Below are 9314 nucleotides of genomic sequence, written 5' to 3'. Positions count from 1 at the left end.
CTTGGTGATGGGAAAGCCACCCCACCCGCCCCACCCTTTTGCTTTACTGTTTTCTAGATTAATGACCTTTGAATAAGAAAATATTAAAGTTACTCATGCGTATAAAGTTCTAAATAGAATGGTTCAAATGTTTTCATGTCACATGTGTCATTGAGATTCACAGCCTACTTTTAAAAAGGCTCTGAGCAGACGGCACTTTGCTTATAATATCATGATTCTGTTGAAATTTGTGGTAGAAGGATGTCTCAAAACCAAATCTTTTTAATAGACAATGTAACTTATTCCCATCACCACAAAACCCCTATGATGCCTGGCGGTCTGACTGTGTGGCCGCAGGATATGAGGAAGTGACAGCCCTGACTCCTGGGCAGATGTGTCTGGTGGAGAAATTGATGGGAGCTGAGGTCCAGGGAGGCAGCCACAGGCAGCCCTGTCCTGCTCACGCGTGGCCAGTCCCCCAGCCTGGCTGGGCCTTCACTGGGCTGTTCTGAGCTGTCCCTTCATTAGTGGCTCAGTAGGGCTCTCCTGGTGGCCGCGCCCACCCTCCCCCTGCCCTTCCTGTACCCTGTCCAGACGGATTTGGTCGTGAGCTTGCCAGACCAGGAGGGACAGCAGGATCACAGCTGTCTTTGACCCTGAACCTTCCCCTAGATGTCACTCGGGTGCCGAACTCTGGGACAAGGCTGGGTCTTCCCTAAGGGACCTTACTTGTAGGATGTAGCATATATTTGGGGGCTTGAAAAAGACCGGGTGGAATGACAGCAATGGACCCTACTGGGGACCTTCCATGCCCCCCTCCCTTTTCTCCTCACCCTCACTCCATACCAGACCTGCTCCCTCAGTCTCCTCCTCCTGCAAAAAGAAAGAGTAAAAAACCGAAGGTGATTACTCATTAAACTAATGGGCTTGGAAATAAAAGGTAACTTCTAATTTACTGGTTCAATTCGAGGGGGACATTGAGACATGAATTAACACGGACGCTAGTGCTGGCTTCCAAGCCCTTTCTGACATCACAAAATGTTTTTATGAGCCTTTGTATTAGTTCCACACCTGTTACTAATGTTTTAAAGTCAATAAACGAAATGGTTGCAAATTGAAAACATATTTAAAAAGAATCAAAGTGTATGTATATTAAAAAATAAGTCACCTTCCATCCTCAATACTCCTCACCCCAAAACCAATATCGACAGTGTCTTGTGTCCCCTCTCTGAANTATGACCACCACCAAAGGAATTGCAGCCAGGAAGTGATAGCTCGGTTTGGATGAGCCAAAGAAATGCAGGTAAGACGCATTAGGTAATGTCAGAATATGGTGGGGAAGCATCAGCAGGTGGGGCAGGTGACTTATGCACTCTGCAGATGGTGATTTTCGATGCAAGAAGGCACTGCTTGACCTGGGCTGTCCCACCACGATTATGGGAAGAGTGAGGTTGAGTAAACCTGTCCGTGTGTCAGGACCCCAGAACCCTGTGTGGGGTGTGTGCTGTGGTCAGAAGGAGGAGCTGAAAGGTAGGCCCTCTGTGAGGGGAACAAGTACATTTTAAGACTCTAAAGAGTATAATGTGAAACATTTAAACATGAGATGTAAGCTTCTAAATGATTCTCCAAGCACAGACGTCAGCTCCTTCTGTGGTATTCTAAGATCCTGAGTCCCAAATATGTCCTTCCGAAACCTGAGTAAATTCAGAAAAACAGGCTTCTCTTTCAGCAAAATTTTTTTGAAAAAACAGTGAAAAACTGAAGACATCTTTCTCAGCATCTAAAAACCTTTTGTAAAAACTTCCAGAACCTCTGAGAAACCCTAAAAGCATTTTTCGGAACTCAGAAAAGCAGTAGATGCAAAGTGTTTGTCATGACATTAAGTTGAATTTTGTGCTGAAGAAATCTATGTATGTCCACATGTGAACAGCCTTGTCACTTACCGATAGGGGCACACTCTGAGAAGTGCGTCTGTAGGTGAGTTTGTCATTGCATAAATATCACAAAGGCACTTACACACACCTGATGGCACAGCATGTGCGGTCCGCTGTTGACCGAAACGTCCCTATTTGGTGCATGACCGTGTGTGTGTGTGTGTGTGTGTACACACATGTACATTTGCGTCTCTCTATCTCTCAGTGGAAAGAGCGAGTGGAGCATGACAATGACTGAGGGACAGTTTCTTCACAGTTTTGTTTTAGACATCACCAGACATAAGCAGGAGAGCTTCAGAACTGGACTGCACAAAGTTCTAGATTTCCCCTTAATTGAAGGTTTATATACAGCTGTCCATATGGGAACAGCTTTTTACCACTTTTCAGAGTCCTGTGTCTGATGCCCGTGATTGTTTCATAAACCCCAACCTGTTATTTTATTTTTCACTATGAAGCCATGTTGGAACAGGTCAGGTTTGGGCAGAGAGTAAAAGTTGATTTCTGCAAAAGGTTTTCTAAGCTGAGAAGTTAGCATGGAGACTATGACTGAGCATCAGTGCTGATCAAGAAGCTGGGAGAGCAGGCAGCTCAGGGACTGTTTCCTCCTCTATGCCGACTGCGAGTGGGGGGTGTGGGGACAGGGCAGGGGACAGTGAAAGGCAGAAACAACACCCAGCCTCATGCACAGGAAGGGATGTGCTTTAAGGAACCCGGTGAGATGGACTGAAAACTACATGTTGAGGAGATCCTAGAACAAAATAGTATATTTATCTTCAAATGCCTAATTCTTGAGGAAATTTAGAATTTTTTCTGGAACGGACTTCAATGAATCCTCATTTTGTCATAAGCTGAACCCAATAAATAACTCAAAGTCCTTGCTTTGTGTTTGCTTTCTATTTTCAAATGCAGACTAACCGTTTCACCTCTGTGTGTGATGGAAATTGATCAGAGGAAAACGAGGCCACTTGGGAGCAAGACGGCAGTGTTTTAAACTGTAAGTGCCAGCGCCTCTTTAGGAAACATCTGAAGAGCCCTGCACAGACCTCTGTGCTGCAAACTGGTCGTGATGGGTCATTACATAAATACGCAAGTATCTAGAGGGTGGCTGGGTGTGTGGGACAGGGGCCGGGACCCTGCAGTGATGGGCTCATATCAGGGCGGGCCTCTGCCTGGGTCTAACAGCCTCCCAAACCCACTCATGGCTGCTCCTTTAAGCCTTTCCTTTTTCATCACACACTTTTAAGTGAAACAACCTCAGAATCTGAGGGCTGTTAGATTTCTCACTGCTCCTGAAAATAGCCTCTACAAAAACAAAAGCAGAAACCAAGAGAAGCTAGTTAGTCAGGATGGACGCTTTAATTTGAGGGCTCGAGCTGATGGCTGTGTCATCGATCCACAAGTGTGGGAGATGCGGTGACGGGGATGTCCGCGGGGGCTGTGTGGGTAGTTAAGTGAAATGAATGGCTTGGTTACGAGCTGGTTGGTGTGAATCAATTGAATCAAACAAAGGGCGATCATGTACTGGGGATCAGAACCAAACGGGCTGGAGCAATCCTGGTTGGAGGGGCACAGCGGCCGCAACCCTTCCAGCCAGGGCACTGACACGCAGTTGCTGTGTGTGAAGCTACTCAAAGGTCTAATGGTGTCGAGGTGACAAGAGACAAGAGCCACATGGTGCTGATGGCCTCTATCTAACTCCTGGGAATAGCATATGTCCCTCAGGTGGGTGAGCAGGGGACAGGACCAGCAATGGGGTGGCCTTGGCTACAGGACAGCACATGCACTGGCAACAGTTTGTCCTGATGTGTACAGCTATTCTGGTCAAGTTGTGCCCGCGTCAGCAGTCAAATGTTCTCTCAGACCCTTCTATGTGGTGGGCACAGTCGCAGTGCTCTAATGCCAATTATGACGATTAAGGATACTACTATTGTGACAGTCAATAGCATTGTACAGCTACGTGTGATGCCAGGGGAGTCTGAGACAAACTGGGGGCATCACTGACTGCATAAGGTGCATAAGTGTCCAACCACTAGGCTGTACACTTGAAACTCAAACGATATTGTATGTCAACTGTAATTTAAAAAGAAATTTAAAAATAAATAAATTTAAAGAATACTATTATGGATATAATGTTAACATTGATACATGTTTCCTGTTGCTCATTCTTACCCGTTAGATCATATAAAACCACAAATGTACTGCATTTGCCATTTGAAATTGCCAGCTAGTTAATCAGCATCCAGGTCCAAAAGGAAGAAGTTATTCTTCTTCTTCTTCTTTACATGCCACTTCCCACTTGTCATCTGCATGGAGCGCCTCCTCCCAGTGAGCTCACTCAAGCACCAGACTGTTTCCCTCCGCCCCGGGTGCCATTCTGATTCCCAGAGCCCGGGCTCTAGAGGCCGCCTCTTCTCCCACATCCAAGTGAAGGAAGTTTCCTGAAATGCTGACTTATATGAAACCATGCTCATTATTTGCTTGCTCTTATCACAGCTGTCTGTGGGNCTACGGCTATTTCATGTCTCTCCGTTATAGGGAAGTCTGGAACACAAAGACTCAGAGCAAATATAGTTAAGAAAACAACAAAAGAGCTCTAACCCAGGAAGCAGGACACCAATTCTAGTCTTACAATAAATTATCTGTGCCTTTGGGCAGATTGTTTGGCCTCAGGGTCATCATGTATGCACACCTGTGACATGAGGTGATGGAATTGGACTGCCCAGGGGTTTCCGGGAGCTCCATTAACCTGCGACTCACCGGTGAGGTGATGGTCCCCAGAGTCCCCATGGCTACACATGGGACTTCTGTAACCTCATGCAGCCATCCGCCACCCTCATAATGGTACCCGGTCACATTTACTTCATGTGCAGTGCCAATCATTCCGTCCATGGGGCTTTCAGTGTCCCTGCAAATAACCCTTCTGGCCACGGAATCCTGAGTGAAGGGCAGCAAACGGGAGCCTGGACTCAAGGGAATGTGTGGCTACACCTCAGGAGCAAAGGAGCCTCGCTGCCACTGAGCAGAAGGACAGCCCCAGGACGGGTTGTGCTGGAATAAGAGGTGAGAGCAAGATGAGGCTTGCTGGCATCGGTGCTCTCCGCCAGGACTCGGCACTTCCTGGGAACAGACAGGTAACTCTGTGCGGAGCAGCCCGGTGCAGGCACACAGAGGCAGTTAAAACAGATTTCAAAGTGCCTTCTCCCCTGCTGCCTTTTGCCTGACTCATGGAGGAAGAGCTAGAGTCAGTTAGCTGGATGGGCTCTTCATGCAGATGGAGAAGCATGGAGGGTGATGAGCAGGGTCTCTAACCAACAGCCAGTTTCAGTCACTCAAGATGGATAAGCTTTGAGACCTTCTGTGCCACACTGTGACTTTGTCAGTGTCACTGGACAGTGCACATACAGACTTGTGAAGAGGGTAGATCTTACGTCAAGTGTTCTTACCACGACCAAATTCAATGAATTTTCAAAAGAGTGTGGGGCCTCAGAGGTGCACAAAACCTTCCGTCCGAAGCTTGGAGATGCCTGGGTTGCACAGACTGAACCACCAAACGAGGGCCAGTTGGGTTGTGCTGGGGGGTCTGGTTTCTCTTGTGTTTTCTAGGGAGCCACTTGGTCACAATCAGGTAATTTGCCAAATGAGCAACAAATGAAGGAAGCGGCCTGGCAAGCAAGTAGTATTTTGAAGAGAAAAGCAGCCACAGAAGGTATATCTGAAGGTATGTCTTAAAAACCAACCAATCGCACAAACAAACAAAAGTGACCCCAAACTAAAACCCAAACAGTGCCATTCAGCACCAGGGAGTAGCTCTGCATTTGCCTGGATTCGTTGCCCCTCCTGTGTCACCCCGAGTTAGGTGAGGTCAGGCATGCTTTCCCAGTGCCAGCATGGTCTCCAGCTCAAGGTCATTTTAGTCTTAGGGTTCCAAATGTGCCTGCTGACGTTGATAGCGTCCACCACAAGGAGGAGGGGAAGCATGTCTGCAACCTCCTAATTGTCCACAAAGTGCATCTCCCCAGGGGCTGACAGCATTAGACGCGATCCTCAGAAATTTCAGTTGCATGTATTTACTACAATAGAAGCATATTTTCAGACCATTGGGTAAGGGTTCTCTTTGCATTCAGAATCATCATGACAAGAACTGTGGAAAGAAGACACTGCTGAAAAGTGTGCCGGCCAACAATGGATACAGCTCTTTAAAACGCAGCCCAACTGTTTCAGACAAAGAAAGAACTATGGAATTGGGTTTAAGAAGCATATTGTTATCAAGTAGGTTTATTTGAGTGAAACAGTTGATTAGCGCTATCTGCATACTCTTGTATGGTTTCATTTTTTTATGGGCTATATGTCATCCTTAGTTCACAGATGAGGACAGTGGGGAATTGTTCAANGCCGCAGGCACTGGAAACAAATGACTCCACAAGGAGATATGGTGTATCAGTAAGTGTCTGTCATTCTCAGGTAATATTTCAGGATGCCAGCACTTAATGACACCAGGTTGAACAAATACTATCGGAACTGTTTGACACTGTCTGTGCAACCGATTGAATTCCATCACCAGTTAGGGAGACCCATTCACTCACGAGCCACAGAGGTCCTTTTGGCAAAGATATATGAGTTTACAACTTTCAGAATTTGTGCAGACTCTGAAATGTCCCTTGTCATGATCTACTAGAAACAGCGGGGTTTTTTTCATTATTATTATAGAAATAGCATCTGTTTTAGCAGATGAATTCAGGAAATGGTTTTGCATTTATAGTAGATACAATTGTGTGGGAAATTATTTGCATATATTGTCCCAAATAGAATTTAATTGGAAACCATAGATTTCATCATCTTGTCTCATTGGAAAGTTCAGGACGATGAATCAAACGTTAAATTAAATGTCACATGATAATTAGTCAGGTGCTGTGAGCTTAGAGCTAAGATCTGTCCGACACTCTCCCTTTCTCTCTCTTTTTTTTAGGTAATCAGGACCGAAGCACATGTTTTATGAAGACTATAAAACATGTGAAAATTTCATTTAGCTATTTTTTAAGGGCTATACAGACATACAAATTTGGTGTGTTTAAGTGGAACTCATATATCATACAGTGTAAGTAAAACTGCATAGCAAATTACAAATGGGGTTCTTTGTAAACATCTCTGCTAATAAAAACATTTTCATTTGGTAGATAATACCAGAGATAGTCTCAGGAAAATAAATCATGCATTTAAAAAAACGGAATTGCCTAAAAGAAGCAAAGTAAGCAATTTTCTGATCACCACTGGAACTGGGAGATCCGTTTTCCCAGCTGAATATTCAAAGGGCTGTTTACCATAATTGGAAGGTACTTGACAGTTTAAGTAGCCCACACTTAGCAGGCTTCAAAATAGGGACTAAATTATTTGTTGCAAGCTCTTTAGATAAACAAGCGGGAGTACCACTCAATTGTCTTAAAAAGCCACAAATTAGAGGCATTTCTGGGTTGTCCTGAGTGATTTTTGAATGTGATGATAAAATTCTGATTTTCATTTGTATCAGTCTTCTTCTGAACTTCACAAGAGCTGTCTTTCCAGGTTAATAAGCTTTCATAAAAACAATTGCAAACTGTAGATGAGAACCCAAAGTCCCCAGATGGATTGGGGCTCACCCTGTGACCATGTCTGCAACATGCTGGACTGAAACATGAGATAGGTTCCCCTGATGACAGGGCTCTGTCCTTGACCACACTGGTCAGGCTCCCTCTGGAATGGGCCTGGTCCTGCCCAGCCCAGTTTATAGGGAAGCACCACGTGACCGTGATGGTCAACCAGGCTTCTCTTCCCTGACCCTTGACACCTAACCAAGCTCCTCTTAGACATTTTCCGTGAATATATGTCAGATGCAAAACAAGTGATTTTGATCATTTTTGGTTTTTAAAATATTTATATAATTTTAATATATTATATACAAGGATATTATATATGTATATAGACCATATATGTGGTCTATATATATATACATATATGCATATATACACATATATACATATATACATATATACATATACATACACACAGTTAGTAAATTACTAACTGTAAACTAACTAAAATTACTTACTTTGTAGGTAGCAATTCATTATCTAAACCTGAGACTTAGAATACCCTAAGGGAGGTTCATAACTTTTTTTTCTTAAGGGAAATCTTTGTGAAACAAACTCCTTGAAACAACAAGCAGTAAGAAATGAATGTTTCAAAATAATTTCTGTGCCTTTTAGTAGAAGTGAAAGATGAGGAAGCTACGTGACTTGCTCCCAGGCTGCATCTGGGTGTTGGTTGTCCTAACGATGCACAGCTCGAGGACAGCTGGCACACCACAGTCACACACTACAGACAGTGTGCTGGTACTGTAGGGTGATGAGCAGGGACGTGAAGGTCTCGATTTCGCTGGTCACTGCCCCCATGTGAGCAGCACTAATGGCGCAGGGTAGGACCCAGCCACCAGTGGTGTGTCCTGGCTCAGCCACGTGAGATGTGATCTCAGGACGTGCCTTAAGTTCCCTGGGCTATCATCTGCCCAGCCTGGAAAGTAATACTACAGGAGTATTGCTTTTTACGGTTTTTGTGTGGATTACATGAGTATTTGTAAACCACTTAGAATAGTAAACAGGAATATGTATTAAACAGGAAACAACGTGTGAGCAGTCTGAACCCAGTTCTACAGGAGATCTTAGCCACTGCAGTGGAATGAAGTTGGGTACAAGGTGGGAGGCAACGGACAAGGCACTAAAGGGTCACCTATTGGTGGGCTGCCCAGAATCCTGCTCTCATGTATTGCACGCTTTTCACAACGTTTTTTTTTTCTGCACTTCAGAATAAATGATTCTTTGAAAGATCCATTTTTTTCCAATCTCCCATGCTAGAAACTGGCGAGTGTGGTGGCCCCAGCAGCTTCCCTAACTGTCTCCTTTGAGGGGGACTTTTAAGCTGAATTTCACTGAATTGGTTTCATGTATTTGCCCTATTGCGCGGGCTTGTTGGATTTCCTGGGCTGGCGTTTTGAAAGGTTTTAGTGGCAATAGCTCTGCTTTTCAGTAGGTAGCACTTGTCATAACGTGGGTTTGACCAATATTGAACTGGCTTGTAGTAAAAAGTCAGAGCCAAAAGTTCATACAACCTAACATGCAACTGTGACATTTGCAGTTTGATAAACTGCACAAAAATTGTTAGGCCAAGGCCTCTAGCTATTTGTGCAAAGCCCTTTGGCCCATGTGTCAGCTGGAAAGGTTGGAGAGCGTGTCCTGGTTTTGATTTCCAGTCTGTGGGTCATTCCATGATACATCTCCACGAGACCAGTCCCCATAGCCAATTCTACTCACTGATCAATTGCAGACTCACAGAAGAGGCAAAATGCACCCTTGGGCGGGCAGTACTTACACA

At 44.8% G+C, this 9314-nt stretch overlaps 1 protein-coding gene across 2 annotated transcripts in view; it reads right to left on the bottom strand.

The window, feature by feature from the left end:
- The window catches only part of ADARB2 (adenosine deaminase RNA specific B2 (inactive)), a 400959-nt gene that overhangs the window by 350375 nt on the left and 41270 nt on the right, over positions 1-9314 (bottom strand). The gene's annotated exons all lie outside the window — the stretch shown is intronic.

The sequence above is a fragment of the Hipposideros armiger genome, unplaced genomic scaffold, assembly GCF_001890085.2.
Source record: "Hipposideros armiger isolate ML-2016 unplaced genomic scaffold, ASM189008v1 scaffold_801, whole genome shotgun sequence".
In the NCBI taxonomy this organism is placed as follows: Eukaryota; Metazoa; Chordata; class Mammalia; order Chiroptera; family Hipposideridae; genus Hipposideros; species Hipposideros armiger.
The sequence above is the reverse complement of the archived record's forward strand: the minus strand, read 5'-3'. Positions and strand labels throughout refer to the sequence as shown.